A 21,175-nucleotide genomic window follows, 5' to 3' on the forward strand; every position below is an offset into this window, starting at 1 on the left:
TCGAGGATGCGAATGATCTAATTGCTGATCTGGATCATGTCCTGAAAACAGGACATGTTTGGCAAATTTATGTTATTTTAACTGTGAATATTCCAATTAAAGTACAATATTCCAATTGATGACTAATAAATAATTGTACACGAGATTAATATTACTGAAATATTGATCAGTTTGAAAATTGTCCGTCCTATTTTCAGGTGAAATTAATCAGCAGCACCAAGGTAAACAAAGGAAAATAAAAATAATTCTTATAGTGATTGTCATTATTGGAATAGCTACAGGCCTACAACTGATGTACTCATGTACTGTATATGGAGGTGGAAGTGTCGAAAAAATGGTATTCCTCCCTTTTAACTCATTTGTACTGCACTATTTTGAAACTTGATTTCTGGCTATATTCTCTGAAAGGACATTGTTGTTGTAGTAATGATGAGATTTTAAAGCAAGGATATGCTATTGCAAAACTCAAAACCTAAAGATGGAACTAGTAAAGTGGAAGTTGTAGATTTACCAGTGTTCGGATTGGAAAAGTTGGCAATCGCGACAGACAATTTTCAGGAAATTAACAAGCTTGAGCAAGGTGGTTTTGGCACATTATACAAGGTAACTGCAAAAAAGTGAAGGGACACTTTTTTTAGTTTTTACTTAAATGATGTTCATTTTGTGTGCGGGTGATTACCAGGAACTGACAATCTGAAGATAATATGTTTGATTGCAGGGAAAATTAGAAGATGGACTGCATGGACAGAGAAAATAGGTAAATCTTCCTTGTCCCTTGCATTATTATAACTAGTCCACTGTGACCCCAATCGGCTAAGGTTTACCTGTAAATTAACGTAGGCTAGGGTAGAGAAACATCAGAAACATCAAAGTTGATCAAAGAATAAGTAAAAAAACAAATATCATCCCTCTCCTTGACTAAGACAAGATTCTTTGTAGTTTCAGTCATATTTTCCTCGCATTTCATCACTTACACATTGTGGACTCCAGAACGACAACAGTACACTTTAAATATGATGAACTGTTTGCATCATATCATCTTGCTCTAGGTTTGCGTATCAAGGAAAACGTATTGGAGTATGCTGCATTGCTGAATGCTGAAAATTGTTCAAACTTGAGCATTAGGCCCGTATAACTAAAAAATACAATTTGTTCAAAGATGTGGTTGCGTTCCATGAATAGCATCTTGTTCTGCTCTCACATTATTATATATAATCAATCGAATATCTGAAATGTCTGCTCCTTGCATCGTATACAGGTTACCAAAACTGAGACCAGCTCAACATATAGCTTCCTAAGGCAAGAAGGATGTTACTATTCAAACTTCACAGGCTGGATCAGAAATGCAAAATTAGGTTGAAGCCGCTACACATCAGTTTTAGATATTTGGTGCAAATTTTCATATTTTTTGTTCAAGAACAAGGAATATTTAGATTTAACTCTTAGTATAGAACAAGTTATTTGATCTTATTAGTTTGGTTGTTTTGACTCATTGAAATTGTTTATTAATTATAATACATATTTTGTGATTGATTACGTTTAATCTAAATTTAGTGTATTATTCTGTATACTTTTTATGATTTTGAATAAATTGCAGGTTATAAATATTTTTCATATTAACGACAAAATATATTTATTTTATATAGTCACATTAACGTCAAGATATTTTGTCGTTGTTGGACTATAACTAAAATCATTGTGCCAATATGATTCTCTTTTTACGTCAACTTTGTTGGTCGTTATTTGTCGTTTCTTCGACATCATTGAATACATAATAACGACGAACGATCATTTTGTCGTTATAAAATAACGACAAACAATAATTTTGTCGTTAATAAGTAACGACAAACAATAATTTCGTCGTGTAAAATTCACGACGAACGTTGACGTTAATGCTATTAACGTCGGAAGCTATTACGACAAAACTAACGACGAACAAAGTTCGTCGTTAAAGGTTTTAACGACAACATTTTGGACTTATAACGACGAAAAAGTTCGTCGTTATAAACCCTTTTTCTAGTAGTGTTGGATGCTTCAAGACAAGATGTTTTGGGCCATACTAGTTCACCAAATATTTATGCATTTTGATATATGTTATGCTTGAATGTATGTATGTATGCTTTGCATGAATAGGTTGTTTCATATGACTCGATTAGTTTAAGTTCACTAAATAATCGAACCAACATAGAAACAACTAGGTCCAAAGTAATATTGAGTTCAAAAGTTGCCTTCCAAATCAAGCACTTACAAAAATCTAGAGATCTAAGATAGTAGGTTTCCGCCAAAGCGAGGTGCTATTTTAGTAGACTTAGATGGTAAGGCGTCCCAAAGGAGCACGTTGATTGTGGTTTCAACTCAAACAACAATGGCATTATGTTGTGGCAATGGGATAAATTATGGTATTAGTTTATTAACCAAGAGTAATTTGGAGATTACTAGCAATAGGTTTTGCTTACCTAGAATCTTAAACTACTTAAGACATGCCAAAGCTGCTTAAGAATTTAGGACTTTTGGGGTCTTGGAATCGTTTCATTCATTTTTGGACCATGTTTTTGCTTTTGCATGAATGAAATGTTTAATAGCTTTGATGATTGCATGAATGTTTTTATTTCAAGTTATTAAGGTATGATAAATGTTTTTTTTGCTAGTTCATTTTGTAGAATAGTAAATCTTCAACCTTATTGCGTTCGGACAATAGAACTGCAATATTTCCTCGATCGATTGGTAACTATTTTTGAGAGCGATTCTCAAAGAAAAGGAGAGTAAGAGCGTATCTTGAATGCTATTTTCTTATAGTGATCTTAATGGTTGTTTTCAAACTAAAATTTGAATGGTAGACCAATTGGACCTCATATATTCAGAATACTGGGTAGTTTTGGATTAATGAAGTATTGAGTTAAAGACTCATGTATAACCAATGGTTAACAACCAATTTTCTTTTGATTCGATAATGAACTAGACTCATTGGATGTTGTCATTCAAAGTGAATAAAAGAAAGGGACTTTGTAAGCATAACAAAGTAAGAAGATCAAGCAAAGAGTAAAATCTTTAGGACTATAAGAAAACGTGCTAGAAAGGATAGGAAACGGGAACAAAAAAAATGAATTCAAGATTCAATTTCTACCTAAAAGTTTGTGTTAAAGAGAAACGACTTAGCAAATAAACTCCTATGGTATTAGATTACCGCTTGAGGTTCTAACTCTTGTTAAGAACTCAAATTCCGGGAGCTAAGTCTGGTTATTGACCTACAAGTGGGAAATGAAGCAAAGTTGTGCTACATTAATTGTAGGGTCATCATGTTTGTTTTAAAGTCCTTCTAAAGGCTGGAACTTAATGGTATTATGTTCCATTAATCATCATAATCAATTTTTGTTTGGACAACGGAAAGACTCACATTCAAAGTAAACAAAAATACTCGTTGAGTGTTTATTTGAATGAAATGGTCATTTAAGGGTTGAGTCATATGATTGATTAATAAAAAAATGAATCTCTTCATACTCAAACTTCAGAAGGTTCAAATCAAATATTTTGATTTGTGTTCCACATATCTTTGGCAATGTCATACGACCATACCAACAAGTCAACATTCTAAGATTCCATGGCATGGATTTCTGAAAGTTGGTTAATTTAAGACGCGTGTGTCTTGCTTGTTGAACATGACATAGAAATGGACTATTGTTAGAAGTTTCTAGACAATAAAGATTATGGGCCAAAGATGGATTTTATGACTTACCTATTTCACAAGAATTTGAGAAAATATGGCTATATTTACTCAACGTGAAATATGTGAAATGCTTCAATGCGATTCACAAAAGGGTATAAAATCAACTTGGCAAGAATTTTGGAACATCTAGGCTGGGTCAAGGTGATGTTTGCATGAGCCAAGAAAGATTATCTAGATTGTTTATATGGCATTATAACAATCGAAGCTCCATAAGAATATGGTATGTCCAAATGGAGAAATCGGAATCTATTCGATTAACGATAATCACGACTATTTTCCTATATAGTTTCTAAATGATACTCTCAAATGACTATCACACTAAACAAGGTTGTCAAAGCTAAGGATAAGATGTCATAAGGATTGAACTTCGGTTCAGTACATCTTTTCAGTACATATATATCCAGGGTTGTCAAACCCAGTGCGAGTTAGTGTTTACATCAAACAAACTCAAGTATAGATATATGTTTCTATAAGAGCGACTCATAGAAACAAAAGGTATTGGTTCTACCACAAATCTGAGAACATATGGTTGTTGCTTAAGATAATGTCTTTTAGGAAACCATCATATTTCCAAAAAGGCAAGCGGGAGAAAAATGAACTCGAATGAACTTCGAGTCAAGCAACAAACAAATGTAGGATACTTAGGAGTCTTTGGAAAAGCTCCGTATTTAGAAGCCTTTGGAAGAGCTTCATGAAGACTAATTTAGAAGTGCTTCAAGAGAATCCTTATACTCAAAGGACTTGAGTAATGTCTTTATAGACACTAAGGTTTAATGTGCAATACCTAGGTAAATCGTATAAGGAATAGAATTCAACCAAGATAGATACATAGATATCTTGAGGAATGAAAACTATGAAGACTTTGGAAAGAGCTTCAAGAACATATAACTTACAGTTTAGCTACGACGAATTAAAAATTCCCAAGTATGGTTTGAGGCCATCAGAAACATAAGTATGGTTTGAGGCCATACAAAATGGTTTGAGGCCATTTTATCCGAAATATCTTCATCTTAAAGAATCAAATCTATGATTTGGTTGATTTGCATAAAGGGTTTACTCCCATTAGTTGCAAAAATATTTTCAAAACATACAAAGATGATATTGTATACACATACAAAATAGAAGCTAGATTGTTGGTTAAAGATTGTAAACAACTTCACGGCATTGATAATGTTGAAATATTTTTCACCAAGTCGGAAAGCTTGAACTATTTTGGATAAATCTAGCAATCATTGCATATAGAAATATGGCAATTGGAAAACGAAACACCTTACTCAATTGGACTTGTAGAAAGGAATTGTTTACATCACACAATGTAAAAGTTTTGGATGCTAGATAAAAGTGCAAGCTTAAGAAATCTATTCGTAGATTAAAGCATGCAAGTGGGAATTGGACCATATTTGTCTAAAAGGCTATGGAGAAATCATAGCTTTATGAAAATATGGATCATCTTATAGATGAGGATTTTAGTGGGAGCTAGGTCAAGTTTATATTGGTTCTATATATGAGATACATATCTCTCTATTGAAAATGACATTCAAATGGTTAGATTTGAAAGTACTTATCAATATTAGAACCATGGCGAAACTTAGAACATACTGGGTTAAAGATCTATTGGATAGGATCTAAAGCGTTGTTTGGATTCTGTAAAAGTAATTACTAAATCCAACACAATGGAGAGACTCAAAAGAGACTCTCAACCCATATGAGTAAGTCTAAGTTATGAATGCTTTAACTAAGTATAAAGCTGGGCTGTTATCACTAGAGTTAAGCATGAAGGACCTTGAAGAGGTGCCTTCACCTTATAGCACATGGCAATGCCAAGACTTTAGCAAGATTCAGTATCTCTCGAAACAGAATAAAGCTAAAAGTCACATGGATGGATTTTAAAGTGTGAATGGTTTTTTCATTACAATCAATCATGTATGATGTGATATATAGATCGCCAAGATAACTCGTGAACATTGGATTGTGACGAGTTTATACCAATCTCTATTGATCTGGATCAAAGATCATTGGAACAGTATCAATAATATCCAATACATTTGGATGTGTAGGATGAGCACTTGATAAGAGGAAGTGAAGATAACTAAATTTTTGATGCTACATGCATTTTCCTAAGCAAAAGTTGAATCTTGTTGTTAGGCAAACCACAAACAAACACGGGCAATTAGGCGTCGTGATTAAAAGGTGGTTACATAGGTTCTAAACCATATGTGATGCATGGGAAACTGAATCAATGATTAGTTTCCAAGTTCTCAGTTGAAAGATGCATCTCCCACATCTATGTGAACTGGTTAGAGCATTCCAAAAGGGAAGCATCATTTGAAATTCTACATAATTGAAATGAATTCATTGTTGCCTAAGAAGCAATAAAAGGGAATTGTTTTTAGTGGGAGTTCTTCAATGAACTCAGGTTGATCACAAGTCTGCTACCTGGATGATTTTCTATTTTAGATATGATTATCATTCTAAACATCAACGAAAGACTAGATCATTTTAGAAACATATTCGAAGATATTTTCATCTTACATCGAAAGGCTTTCGATAGAAAAGATGCTAAGGATAGCAAAATATGATAAACTAAACCTCTGCATTGAATGATACACAACATTCATATGCAGATATGGAATCAAGTTTGAGTTCCATGAATGTTTTAAGTATTGGGTGAAAGGCCTATATCTGTGCAACATTAAATGCTTGATTTTGGGTTTGAGGCCCACAAATTGGTAAGCATTTGGTTTAAACATTTATCATTTATGAAATCATATTTCATAGATAATTTAATCTTGGTTTAGTATTACATGATAAGTCCATGTGATTCAAATCATTCAAATGGGATGTCAAGATGGATTCTTCGGCAAAGAAACACCCATAAGTGAACTTGAATATTAAAATCGCAAAGGATCCCTAATCCAGGTCATTGAAAGGTGGACGACCAATGACTAATGAAGATTAGATTGCAAGTAGATTACTTAGTTCTGTTTCTTAAACTAGAGTGACTGGATGTCAGAATCTTTTGCATAGATACTTATTGGATCTTGTATTGGATTGACCATGAGAACACTTTAAGAGATTAAAGTCATGTCATAGGTAGTTCTCATTAATGGTGATTAGAAACCGTTCCTCAGAACATGAGCGATTATGTCTGCTCGTTTGAGAATTAGTTCGCTTTGATGCTCGCTAAACGTCGCACCGTAAAAGGAGGCTATAAAAGCAGTTATTGGGCGTACTATAAATCAAAGTGAGTGTTCATAGATTGCAAGAATGGATTGTCCTCCTATCTTTGATAGGATATGGTGTTGTTGTGTAACAAGGCCTCTCGGAGAGTTAGATACTGTAAAATGCAGGGCCGTGCTCAGAATGGTTAAGGCTTAACCTTCTGTAAAAGTTTAACAGTTGAGCTCTGTAATCCGAGAAACACTTCTGGACCTAATAAGGATGGCTTGGATCTTACCTTATGTTCAGTAAGTAACACTAAGTGACAAAGGAATGTGAATGCACACTTGTCTGAATGACAAGTGGGAGACTGAAGGAAATATGTCCTTCACCCAAGGTGCATTAAGCTAGTTGGAGCAATGCTTCTGATCAGTGAGTTCTAATGAATATTAAGCTCACAACTTACTCTTGACTGAACCTTCAAGGTCACACCAATGACACATAACAGATCACCGGATTTAAATGAATCGGAAATTCATTTAATAGCTTTTCGGGAATTAGTTGGAAAACGTATTATACGATACGACCTTGCATCGAAATCGTATATTGTATCGCAAATATTCGTAAGCTGGGCGACACGAATAAATCGTATCGTACGACGGTGATTCGTCGTATACGAAACGATAAATAATATCTGGAACGATATTAAGTCGCGACTACGAGGAGCAGCCCACGAGCCGAGTGCACGAAGCACTCAAGGCCCATGGGCGCTGGGCACGCAAGCAAGGCCGCAACAACACAGTAGCGCTGGCCCATGGTCGAGCGAGCTGCACGTGTGTGCGCGTGGGCCGAAGCAGCGACACAGCAACAACGGCGCGGCCTAAGGCCCAGCGCGCTGTGCTCGTGTGCGCGGGCTTGCTGGCCGGCCTTGCCCCTTGTGGCTTGGTCAGTTAGTAGACCTCCATGGTGTCTCCCAACTTTTTCCTGAACATCTTGTTGACCAGGCGCTGATAGGTGGCACCGGCGTTCCTTAAGCCGAAAGGCATGACTTTGCAACGGCGTTCCGTGATGAAGGCGGTCTTTTCCTGATCGGCTGGGTGCATCAGAATCTGGTTATACCCACTGAATGCGTCCATAAAAGTGAGCATTTTGTGCCCAGCAATAGCGTCAACCATGGCGTCGATGTGGGGTAATGGGAAGGAATCTTTGGGGCATGCTTTGTTGATGTCGGTGAAGTCTATGCAAACACGCCATTTCCCGTTCTTCTTTCTGACCACTACGACGTTGGCCAACCAATCTGGGTATTTGACTTTTCTGATCTTCCCGGTGTCTAGTAGCTGTTGGACCTCGTCGTTGATGATCTGGTTGCGTTCTAGGGCGAACTTCCGTCGTTTCTGCTTGACAGGTTTGTGACGCGGGTCGACACTGAGTTTGTGAGTGATGACGTCTGGACTGATACCTGGCATGTCTTCGTGGGACCATACGAAACAATCTGCGTTTGCTATGAGAAATGTTATGAGCTCCGACCTGATGATGTCAGGCACGTCGCATCCAATGAAGACGACTTGCTCTGGTTTAGCAGGATCCAAGATGACTTCGTCGAGTTGTTCGGATTTGGGGTCTTTGTAACCTGTCGGGTCCGAACTGGACTGTAGTTGCTATAATAAGGACTTGTTGGTGGCTGAGGGCTTCAGGGCTGCTTTGTAACATTCTTTGGATTCTTGTTGATCTCCTTTGATTTCCTGGACCCCCCCATCGAGTCGGGAATTTGATGGTTTGGTGGTATGTCGATGGGATGGCCTTCATGTCGTGAATCCATGGCCTGCCTAAGATAATATTGTAAGATGAAGGGCAATCAATAACGCAAATTTTTACCTGTTGGTTGAACCCTTGGGCGTAGACGGGTAGAGTGACTTCTCCAAAGGTGGTCTTTGCTTCGCCGCTGAATCCTATCAAGACTGTGGATTTCTTGACGACATCTGTGCCTAGATTAAGCCCCATCTCCTTAAGGGAATCGGGCATCATAACATTGGTGGAGCTGCCGTTGTCGAATAGGACTCGTTTGATCATACAGTTTCCAACGGGAATGGATATCACCAGGTCGTCATGATGTTTGTCGGAGATGTCACCTGCATCAAATTCATCAAAAGATATGAGGGTTAAGTATTTTGCAGCTATAGCTCGGGTCGGTCTGTCAATCTCGTTTTCTCGAGCATGCCTCTTCGCTGTAGAATAAGTCAAACCACAAACGTCAGAACCACCATCAATAAAATTTACAGTTTTAGTATGAGGGGGAGGTGGAGGAGGTCGAGAAGGAGAATTTGAGTTGTCTTTGTTGAGGACGCCACGAGCTTTGTCTGACATAACGTCCTTGAGGTATCCGTTCTTTAGTAGGTAAGCCACTTCTCGTCTTAATGCTACGCACTCATTGGTAGTGTGGCCAATGTCGGCATGGAAGTCACACCATTTTGATGGATCCTTCTTCGAGTCGGGTTTGCTGGATTTCGGCGGCAATTGCACCGCTTTCCCCATCTTCGAGAGGTGGTTCATCAAACCTACAGTGTCAACACAAAAAGAGTATTCGTTAATTCTTGGGGGTAGGTCGGGACTGTTCTTCCAGTCGGAGTCGTCGTCTTCTTCCACCACTGCTACGTGTTGAGGTCAGGAATAAGGGGCAGGACGATCACTGTTTCTTTTGGGGCAAGGTAGTCGCCTGTCCGTCTTGGTGTAGTCGTTGGTTCCCTTCCTGGAGTAAATAGTTTCTTCCAACCTGACTTGGGCCATTGCTTTGGCCTGGGCATCCTCGAACATCTTGCAGGGGTATTTGATTAGGTCCCTCCATAGGTCGATCTCGCCATACAATCCTTGTCTGAACGCTTCGATTGCAGTTGGGACATTACACTCTGGTACAGTCACCTTCTCCCTGATGAATCGAGCTATGTAATCCTTCAGAGGTTCGTCTGGGTGCTGGACCACACGGTATAGATCGCTTGTCTGCTTCTCTAAACCTCTGATGCTAGCAAATTGTTGGTTGAACATGTTGTCGAGATGGGCTAAGGAGGTGATGCATCCGTTGAAGGAAATAATGCCCTTGGTCCAAGTATGCATTCAATGCTAAGTCTAATAAATGCGGTTCAGTATTAATTAATTATACAAGTTAATAATTCAGTGAGATCAAGTGAACTGTATGCCTAGCTAGAGGCCGCTTCAGTTCAAGTGGAATTAATAAATATTAATTCACATCCTACTCTTGACTGAACCCGTAGGGTCACACAAATAGTACGTGAACGGATCAAGTATTTAAGTGAAATAAATACTCCATTTATGGATATTCGGAATCGACGGATCTCGGTTCCAGTGGGAGCTGAAATCGTCAAAAGGCAAATTATGAATACTCTGGAAACGATGATATTGCCGGAAACGGAAATATGGATCGTATCGGAAATATAAATATTATCCAAGTCGTAGATGTTGCCGGAAACGGAAACATGGTACGTATCCGAAAATATTATCGGAAATGGAAATATTGCCGGAATCGGAAATATTGGCGGAACGGAAATATTGCCGGTATCGGAAATATTATCGAAATCGGAAATAAATTCCGGAATCGGAAATATTAAATTTTTGTTCGAAACGGAAATTAATTCCGGAATCGGGAATATTAAATATTGTTCGAATTGGAAATGCATTCCGGAATCGGAAAATAAATCGGAAGCGCGACGTACGTGTGAGGGGGTCGAAAAAGCGCGAGGCTAATGCGTGACCTTGTCCCTCGTGGGTGTGACGATTATTTTTATTCAATCAAGTGTAATTGGATTTCCCTTGAGTATACACCCAATTGACTAGTAATATAAGAGTCGCCATTCAGTTTTTAACGACAATGAGAAAAACTGACAAAACCCGGTTATCGTGACATAAAGGGGGTGCAATTATGTTTGACCACGACGGCCGTAGGTTCCCTTGTGATCCCTGGTGTGGGGATCTCTCAATATACACCCGCAAGGTAGAGATTGAGGGTTCGGGGGACTGTAACTAGCGAGAGGAGTAATTCGCTCGTCGATAACTCCAGAGGCAGGATATCCTTACTAGCTCAGCATAAATAATTGAAGGGACATGCGTTAACTATTAAACTAATCTGAATTGATTTTAACAATATGCAACATATAACACTAATTCGATCGTGATTATCTGATTTAAGTAGCATTAAGGGACCTAGCATGATAATCCGATTTCCCAAAAATATTATATTTGTTAGGCGTGATAGAACAATCAGATTAGGTTAGTTTAACAGTTCATAAAAAGGGCGAGGAAAGCAGTTAAAGTATCGAAAAGGGACACATTACGACGCACCCTTGAGAGGTGCGTCACGGTTCTCAGAAAACTAACCACTTTGACTTTGCTATTTCTCCTTTTTATTTAACAAATCTCGATTATGGGACAGGATACGTTCTGTTCGATTTATGGATCGATTGCGACAGAACGCGTGAACAGTTTCGCAGCGAGAGACTTAGGCTAAGGGGTTTTGAGTCAATACTCAGAATATATTATGTGTTGTTGTGTGTTGTTTCACGTCGAAACTAGGGGCCTATTTATAGGGAAGAGTTCGTGGAAAGATAGATTTGCAGAGTTCTAATCCGCAAAGAATTAGGAAAAGAGACGTACCCAGGTACTTTCAGCGCCCAGGCCTGGGCGCCGAAGATTTTGGCGCCCAGAGCCAGGCGTTTAAAATAGGGTCTGGGCAGTTTTCGTTTAGTCAGATTCGGATTCTAAAATCCGTAGAGTTTGAGATTAATTTGTGTCTTTTAGTGCGTATCAATTTGTGACGGAATGCGTCTGGGCCCGTTACGAACTCTAGGCTCGTTAGGATTTAAATTAATACGTAACTCTTATTTCCGAATCCTATTAGGAATAGGATTCTCGCAGTTTTCTATCTCACTTAGGATTTATGTTGGAATGCAACAACTAATTCTGACAGGTTTCTATCTTTTACGATTTGCCACTTTTAGAAGCTACCTTTTACGGCAGTTACTATTTTTAACAGGTTTCCATAAATAGCAGGTTTCGGGTGAAATGAAACGGGGAATCGAGATTCGTTTATTTTATAGGAGATGCGTTGTCAAGTGGAGTTTTTATGCTTTCATCATCGAACCTTTCCCTTGCGGGAATGGGGACAAAAGTAGGTGTCTACAGTTAGCCCCCACTTTGACTGAGTCTTGGAGTAAGACGATGGTCAAAGTATTAGACGGAGTGCGTCACACAAGCCATGGTGTATGTGACCTGTTTTGCGAGGGTCTCACGAGCCCCCGAGTGATAACATTTAAGGGTCATCACTTGAAGTGTCGACATATCCCTCACGTGTCATTGGGATTTGTCAACTGATAGTATAGAAACTTCCTCACTTTGTCATTGGAAGGATCTAAAGATGCGTAGAAACTCCCTCACTTTGTCATTGGGAGTAGCTACAAATGTTTTCGAAATTAAAGCTGTAAAGTGTAATTGGGCCTGGCCAAACCCAATCACGAGGTAAAACGTTTTTTAAAGATTCTCATTTTCAGGGCTAGCTAAACGAGAAAACCCCCTTGTTTTTATAGGATGTAAAACGAAGGAAAATCCAACAAACCAATCCTTTAATTTTTGGAAAAAGGGAAAACCAATAAAACTTATCGCTACAGCGACTAAGGACCTGCGCTGTTAGTGACGCAGACCCCGCCCGCTGAAGGTGGGCGAGCCTGTCCTTTGAGGGGGACCCCCCGTCCGATAGAAGTGGACGAATCTGTTTGATATTTTTAAAAATAAGGACCTACGCGGTTTGTGACGTAGACCCCGCCCGCTGAAGGTGGCGAACCTTGTCCGCTGAGGGTGGACACCCCGTCCGCTGAAGTGGACTAATCTGTTCGAAATTTTTGAAAATAAGGACCTACGCAGTTTGTGACGTAGACCCCGCCCGCTGAAGGTGGCGAACCTTGTCCGCTGAGGGTGGACACCCCGTCCGCTGAAGTTGACGAATCTGTTTTGAAATTTTATTTTGTTTTGTTTTTTTTTGAAAATAAGGACCTACGTGGTTTGCGCCGTAGACCCCGCCGGCTGAAGATGGCGAGCCTATTTTAAATTTGAAAACTTTATTTTTCGAAAACTGAGGACCTGCGGGGCTAGTGACGCAGACCCCGCCCGCTGAGGGTGGGCGAGCCCATTTTGAATTTCCTATTTTGCCTATGTAGAAGGGCTTTTGTGATTACAACCTGTTGGTGGGTCGTAATATTTCCTGATTAGATGTGTCCTATAAGTGGGTCCACATTGTGTATATTTTTGTTTAAATATATTTTTCGAGATATCCAAACATGTTATGGTGCGTGGCGCGGTCTGGGAATGTGATTTTGATTGGCGCTCCCTGTTGGAGTCCACTTTTCGCGAGCCCCCAAGTGGTGGGGCTCGTCGGTTGTTTTTCGCGTTTTGTAATCATGTTTGGGGTCACGCTCGTATGTGCGAGCGACCTCCTATAGTAGTGTGCTATTTTTAGTGAAGCCGTGGAGTGCGACTTTAGCTTTCAGGCGACATCCGGTTTTGGCTTGGCCCGGATTATCCTTTTGACAGACAGACATTTTCTATTTGGAAAACCGATGACTTGACGACACATATTTTTGGTGTTTCGAAGAATGACCATGATATTTAACTTGCTTTTTTTTTTTGAAAAGTGTACATGAGCGTTTTCTGAGATGAGTCTAAGTTTCGACCAAGTTTCAATGTTATTATTTTTTTTTTTTTGCTTATTTGGGAGCTAAAGGTGCTTTGGGCTTGATCTTACTTGTAATTAGGGCCTCGTGTTTTAGCAACACGGTCTTAAGTCCTTTCCTATTTCGTGTTTTTGTGAAATCTGGGCCATGGGCTGCATTTTCAGCGCCCAAGCTCAGGCGTTAAAAATTTCGGCGCCCAGAGGTGGGCGCTGAAAGTTCTTTCCTGGTAACATTTGATTTTCGGATTTCTAAACACGTTTCCGAATGGGATCAGGATGTTTATTGGGTGCGTTCAGCTATATATAGGGGCTGGGTACGTCTTTATTTTCCACCACTCTCAAATTCTTTCTTCTTTTTTTGCTGTGCTCTAATTATTTACTGCTTTTGCCATGTCGATCCCTACTTTCTCACTCCAACGGACTGTTAGGCGTTGGCTACGAGCCCTTACTCCCACATAAAAAGCTTTGTTAAAAGAATACCACTTAGAGGCACTTTTAGGCTTACAACAAATTAATATCGATTATAATTTTCTGCATGCTGCCCTAAACTTTTGGGACTCCGATCATCACGTTTTTTCCTTTCGGGGCAATGAAATATGTCCTTTGCCTGATGAATTTGCTGCGATCCTTGGTTATCCTACTAATGCTACTCCTGTTACCCCTGGCACTATTGAAGAGGGTAGAACAACCATAAGGGCCTTCCTAGGGCTAGATGATAACATGTTTGCAGAACTTGTTGTAGACGATAAGGTTAACTTGGCAAAACTCGTAAAACATCATTTTAGGCCTAGTAAGGATATGACCGAACAAAAAATGAATATTCGAGCCCTTGTATTTTGCTTGTTGAATCATTATTTGCTGTCAAATAGTAATGGTGAGTTCGGTGACATAAGGCTGATCCCCTTGATTAGCCAGATGGAAAGTTGCTATTCTATTATGCCGTTGGTTGTTGCTGAGACTTTGCTGAGTGCGGATGAGCTGAAGAAGGATGCCAAATCCGAAATTTTTAAGGGAAGCCCCCTATTACTGCAGGTAATCTATTTCTTTCTTTTGCGCACACATACGCCACTTTTATATATTTCTTTTTGCCTGGGGCTGAGTTTCAGCGCCCAGAGCTGGGCGCTGGAATATACGGCGCTTGGTCCTGGGCGTTGAAACTGCGCCCCAGGAACCCTTTTTTTTTCTTTTCATTCTTTTGATTCGATCGTACCTGTTTTTGCAGATTTGGCTTGCGGAACGGCTCAGACTTTTGGAAGCTCCTGCCGATCCTAAACATTATCGCCCTATAGCTTTGGGTAACTGAAAATACTTGCACCAAGGCCAGGACGAGGCCGAATGGACCTCCTTTTTTACTTATGGCACTTGTTCTATTAAGTCGGTGGTACCATGGTGGGGTTTGACTACTATGACAGGGGGGTCTGATGTATCGGTTTATATTTCTTTGTTGGGGCTATCTTGTCCCATTTATATTTTCCCTTACCGAGTCATGCGTCAATATGGTTTAAGGCAGACTATCCCCTTTTCTGATACGGTACCACCTAAGGTAGCGACCTTTGCTCAAACACGGGTCTTAGCGTGGGCTAGGTATTATGATGGTCTCCCGCGTTGGGCTGTAGCTACAAATGGGTTTGTGGGTCTTTTTGAAAACTATAAGTTGTGGATGAGTTCCGATGACAAGGATGTGAGGACCGAGGCTCGTAATGGGGAGCCGGCTGAGCTTTTGATACCTCGTATTCGTGTTAAGTATGAGGGTCCTGATTCTGCCAGACCTCGTACCTATAGTTTTAAGACTGTGAAAGCTCGTCCTGATCGAAAGCGAAAGGAAGTTCTTCCCCGTTCCAGTGTAAGGCCTAAAAAGGTGTCTAACATGAAGGGGCCTGCTGTCGTTAAAAGAAATGCAAGCTCTAGCGGAGATCGTCGCCGGAACAATGTATGGGTTAGGAAGGCTCAGCCGCCTGTAGAAACAGTGGCTAGTCCAGTTGACGATAGTAATCCTTCTCCCACCACTGTTTGTGCCCTTGAGGCTGAGCGGGCTATAACTGAGAATGTTTATAAAGCTTTGGCATCTTTGGAAGTTAGTGTCCAGGAGCCAGTTCTTATGGAGATTGATATTGGGGCAGCGCAGAAGACTATGGGGGTGGATCCTGCGAACATTGCTCTCTTCAAGACTTTATTTGATGATCCGGAAGAACCAGAGTAGTGTAGTTCTTTGCTAGGGTGTAGGTGCCCTCTATTTATTTCAGTTGTGTTTGTTTTTATTCCTAGCACTTTGTTTTCCTTCTTATTATATTTTAATAAAGGCGTATTTTTAGTTCCCATTCAATTTTGTTTATATGTCTAACACTTTTTACACAAAGAATATAATTTTTTATTATTATTTGGACCGAATCCTTGGTAAGGATTGCCTACGTATCTTGTCAGAATCAGGTCGCGCGTAGTTCTTAGCCTAGAAAATGGTTTTTTAGAATGCCGATTTTAAACAAGTACGTTCTGAGGTGGAAACATATTATTTGAAACGGTAGAATAAGTGAAGTTTATTATTATTTAAATCTACTGCCAAAAATTTGTTTTATATTTGTTTTGAGTACATGTATTTTTTTGGTGGTACGTATATCTGAATACGTGCTGTACCCCCCCAAGTGTTCGTTATTTTTCCGTGCATGTGCGGATAAAAAGACGAGCACTTCTGGACAAATTTTAGCAAGCAGAGAGATTCAGCGCCCAGGCTGGGGCGCTAAAGATTTCGGCGCCCAGCTGTGGGCGCTTAAAATTATTTATGGGTGGATCTTTTTTTTTTTGGTGCGCTAAATGCTTATTTTCCTTTTTAGACTAACATTAGAGGCGCTTTTGCAAAGTTTCTTTTTTATTATTCACATTTTTTTTTTTTTTTTTGCACTTTCATTTGTTTCCCCTTTTTTGTTTGTGACTCAAGACGGCTTGAAAGATGGGTTGAATGAGATAGGAGAATTTGTACAGGTGTTGGTCAAGCATGAGGATTATATCTGCTAGGGCTCACAATTTACATCTTCGAACTAGTGTCGCGAGTTTACATCAACCAAGGCCAATGAGCAGTATGGGGACGGCTCAAGGGTATACAAGTTATATGGTCATTATGCTAATGGTGGTATAAGAGCAGGTTTGGGAAATAAGGGGTATGACGCACGTGTCAATGGTCGTGCGTGGTTTGCGGTTGACAACGAGTTCAAGAACAAGAGTCGAGGTAATGGTTTCTTGGTTCATGGCAATGAGAACATGGATAGGTTAAATGAGCTGAACAGGGACCCCAGAGCGAAGGCGTCTAAGAGCATAAGGATTGGAAAGGGTAGACATCGTAGAATTTTATGACTTGGATTGGTTGACTCAATTCTTTTCCTTCGCTTACTTAGATAAATGTTGCACTTACGGGATAAGTATTCCATGGCTTGCTCTTTTCTCTCTCCCTTTTTATTTAGGCTAAAAGGTAGATGGTTGTGGTTTTTGAGTCACGAGGTGAGACTGAGTGAGCCTCGTTTGGTAGGCCTATAGTGGAACTTTAATTTTAGTAGGCCTAGGGTGGACCTTTTAATTTTTGTTGGCCTAGGGTGGACCTTTTAATTGTCTTACTTTGCAAGCGTATTTAGTCGTTTCTTAAAATGTGCAAATAGCGTAGATTCAAAATGTTATTTTTACCTTATTGAAATTTAACGAAAGAATTACATCGAAAATAATTTTTGCTTCTTTTCAGATTCCAGTTTCTGGGATTTAATTGGAAGTTGTGATCTAGACTCGAACTTTCATTAATTTTTCTGATTATAACCCGTGTAGGAATATAAGGAGGTGGCCTAGACTCAAAATAATGACGTGGCGTAAGCCTATAATACTTGACCAAGCGACTCTCAGACTTAGGCTAATTGGACCATAACTTTCGTTGGTTGACACTTTAGATTTTAACCCTTGGGTGTTCATTTGTCATGCGCCATTTTGCTTAATGTTGGCAAAGTAGTTAGTTGGGGAGATCGAATTTTTATTTTTGCAAGGCTAGAATCATTAGTGCGGCTTCTCTCTTAGTGTGTATTGCTTTACCCCAATGGTAGCCCTATTGTATGCCGATTTGGGTATTTTCATGGTTGGTCATGTTGCATTCATGGAAAATCTTTTAGTCCGCACTTAGTAGTATTTCAAGGAGTGAGTGACTCGAGAGGACTATGATAGTCGTGACCCAATGTGATTATAAGCCTTGAGGCCATTAATTTTTTCTTCGCCAATGGTATTGACACCTTAGGTTCACTTTGGGGGTTGTGCGACTATGGGGGAATGATTTTCAGAATGTGACCGTTTCCATTTTGCAAATACTACAATATATTCTTTTTATTGGTGAGAGAGAGTATTGAGGCCGTAGACTCTTAGTAAGGGATGACAATTACATATGGGTGCTCATTGATTTAAATGTTAGGAAGGGAGACTCAATATGGTTTAACCTTTTTACTTGCAGAACGACACCAAGCATTAGGACCGATTCTATGGATAAGACAACTAAGACTTAGGATTTAGATTGTATTTTGGTATAGCCTAGTCTAGACTCGGATTTATTTTCTTTATTCGAACATTATTTTTTTCTTGAAAACTTCATTTGAACATTATTTTCTTTGAATGCTTTGCCCATGTGACATTCAAGGTTATTTCAATTAGCGTGCTCGGTTTTGGAGCCGAACATCGTCGTCGTAGGAGGCCTAACAACGACACAAAGAGTTATTTATTTTTTTATAAGTCGCTTTTAGAATCGAGTGCTTCTTCATACGCCCTCGTAGCAATTTTTTTTGAAAAGTTTTTTTTGCTACGTATATTTTTTCATGCGCGGGCACCGAGGCTGCTGTGCCTGACCAAAAGGCCAGACAACAACTTCAGCGCCCAGCAGTGGGCGTGAGAAATTTCAGCGCCCAGCCTGGGGCGTTGAAAATGCGTCCCTGGCTGGTTCTCGTTTTCTGTTTGCGTATACTTTGTTTTTGCGACTTTAATTTGTGTGCTTTCCTAATAACGTCCTTTACGCGTTGTGCAGCGTTTGTGGGATTCGTTACAGGCCATCCCGAGCGTCGCTTATTTTTGTGGCGATAGTTCGGGCTTGCGGAACACGTATTTTGGTATAACTCTTTGCAAATTAGTCTATGAATGTTTGGGAAATTTTTAAGGTCGTTGGTTTTCTAGGATAGTTTGTCACACACAATCACATATTTCGCTACACATAACTACATTACAAACATGGATTTGAAAATCAAATATGTCACATAGTTTATGGTAGGCTTCTATGGGTAGTTTATCTGCGCCTGGCTCGGTACCGCTTCTATCGTAGATCCAACACATGCCCCGGTCGAGGTAGTGTCCTCAACAGACGAATTTCGCCCAAGAGGTCAACCCGCAAGTGCAAGCTAAGGGGGCATGCAGGCGAGAGGGACCTAATGAGCGAGCGATTGGGTTCGGGATAGGTGTACTACCTGCACAAGTACCGAGTGGGAAACATGTGCGGCGTATGCACCCCCCTATTGGCGAAAAAAGGTATCCTTAGTCCCAACTCCCGAGGGAGCCGAGATTCGTTATGCGGTTCTGCCCGTTCACATTAATATGCTGATTTTCACGTCGTCCCAACTTGATGGGGAAATAAACGCGGGGTAGGATCGTTTCACCCTTCGGCTATTTTGATTACCTACAAGCACGAGTATTTCCTTCACTATCCCCAGTGGAGTCGCCATTGTGAGGGGGTCGAAAAAGCGCGAGGCTAATGCGTGACCTTGTCCCTCGTGGGTGTGACGATTATTTTTATTCAATCAAGTGTAATTGGATTTCCCGTGAGTATACACCCAATTGACTAGTAATATAGGAGTCGCCATTCAGTTTTTAACGACAATGAGAAAAACTGACAAAACCTGGTTATCGTGACATAAAGGGGGTGCAATTATGTTTGACCACGACGGCCGTAGGTTCCCTTGTGATCCCTGGTGTGGGGATCTCTCAATATACACACGCAAGGTAGAGATTGAGGGTTCGGGGGACTGTAACTACCGAGAGGAGTAATTCGCTCGTCGATAACTCCAGAGGCAGGATATCCTTACTAGCTCAGCATAAATAATTGAAGGGACATGCGTTAACTATTAAACTAATCTGAATTGATTTTAACAATATGCAACATATAACACTAATTCGATCGTGATTATCTGATTTAAGTAGCATTAAGGGACCTAGCATGATAATCCGATTTCCCAAAAATATTATATTTGTTAGGCGTGATAGAACAATCAGATTAGGTTAGTTTTACAGTTCATAAAAAGGGCGAGGAAAGCAGTTCAATCATCGAAAAGGGACACATTACGACGCACCCTTGAGAGGTGCGTCACGGTTCTCAGAAAACTAACCACTTTGACTTTGCTATTTCTCCTTTTTATTTAACAAATCTCGATTATGGGACAGGATACGTTCTGTTCGATTTATGGATCGATTGCGACAGAACGCGTGAACAGTTTCGCAGCGAGAGGCTTAGGCTAAGGGGTTTTGAGTCAATACTCAGAATATATTATGTGTTGTTGTGTGTTGTTTCACGTCGAAACTAGGGGCCTGTTTATAGGGAAGAGTTCGTGGAAAGATAGATTTGCAGAGTTCTAATCCGCAAAGAATTAGGAAAAGAGACGTACCCAGGTACTTTCAGCGCCCAGGCCTGGGCGCCGAAGATTTCGGCGCCCAGAGCCAGGCGTTGAAAATAGGGTCTGGGCAGTTTTCGTTTAGTCAGATTCGGATTCTAAAATCCGTAGAGTTTGAGATTAATTTGAGTCTTTTAGTGCGTATCAATTTGTGACGGAATGCGTCTGGGCCCGTTACGAACTCTAGGCTCGTTAGGATTTAAATTAATACGTAACTCTTATTTCCCAATCCTATTAGGAATAGGATTCTCGCAGTTTTCTATCTCACTTAGGATTTATGTTGGAATGCAACACCTAATTCTAACAGGTTTCTATCTTTTACGATTTGCCACTTTTAGAAGCTACCTTTTACGGCAGTTACTATTTTTAGCAGGTTTCCATAAATAGCAGGTTTCGGGTGAAATGAAACGGGGAATCGAGATGTTAAGTTATGATATATATGACAATTCATAAATCATGCGGAAACAACCATTTAGCCAGGAATACATATTATTTACACATAATCATATAGCATAATTTAGATGCATACTCTTTGTTGCGTGCCTTCCCTAGCTGCGCCCGAACCGAACAAGAACAAGTCTTTAGGACTCCAAGTGTCGTCCCTCCGTAGATAGTCCACAGCACGTCCGGATCCGCCTTAAGATTGACCAACTAGAATCGCCCTTAAGGTACTAGAATTTTCGGCACTCTTAGCTAAGAAATATGACTGAATTTTTCTCTCAAAACTCACTTTGAATACTTGAATTAAATCTCTGAAAATATGTGACCCTAGGCACGTATTTATAGAGTTATGGAAAGGGAATTGGAATCCTAGTAGGATACGAATTAATTAAACTTAGAATCCTACAAGAACTCTAATTAATTAATTTATCCTTTTAGGAATAGGAATTTAATCAT

The 21,175-nt window shown here is 39.9% G+C and overlaps 1 long non-coding RNA gene across 1 annotated transcript; it reads left to right on the forward strand.

Annotated features, from left to right (window-relative positions):
* Positions 1–335: 335 nt before the first annotated feature.
* On the forward strand, positions 336–1,393 carry LOC130469395 (uncharacterized). The gene is made up of 3 exons (XR_008929916.1): positions 336–603; positions 719–757; positions 1,259–1,393. It is a non-coding gene; the product is annotated as an uncharacterized lncRNA (long non-coding RNA).
* The last annotated feature ends 19,782 nt before the right edge of the window (positions 1,394–21,175 follow it).

The sequence above is a fragment of the Spinacia oleracea genome, chromosome 3, assembly GCF_020520425.1.
Source record: "Spinacia oleracea cultivar Varoflay chromosome 3, BTI_SOV_V1, whole genome shotgun sequence".
NCBI classification, from domain to species: domain Eukaryota; kingdom Viridiplantae; phylum Streptophyta; class Magnoliopsida; order Caryophyllales; family Amaranthaceae; genus Spinacia; species Spinacia oleracea.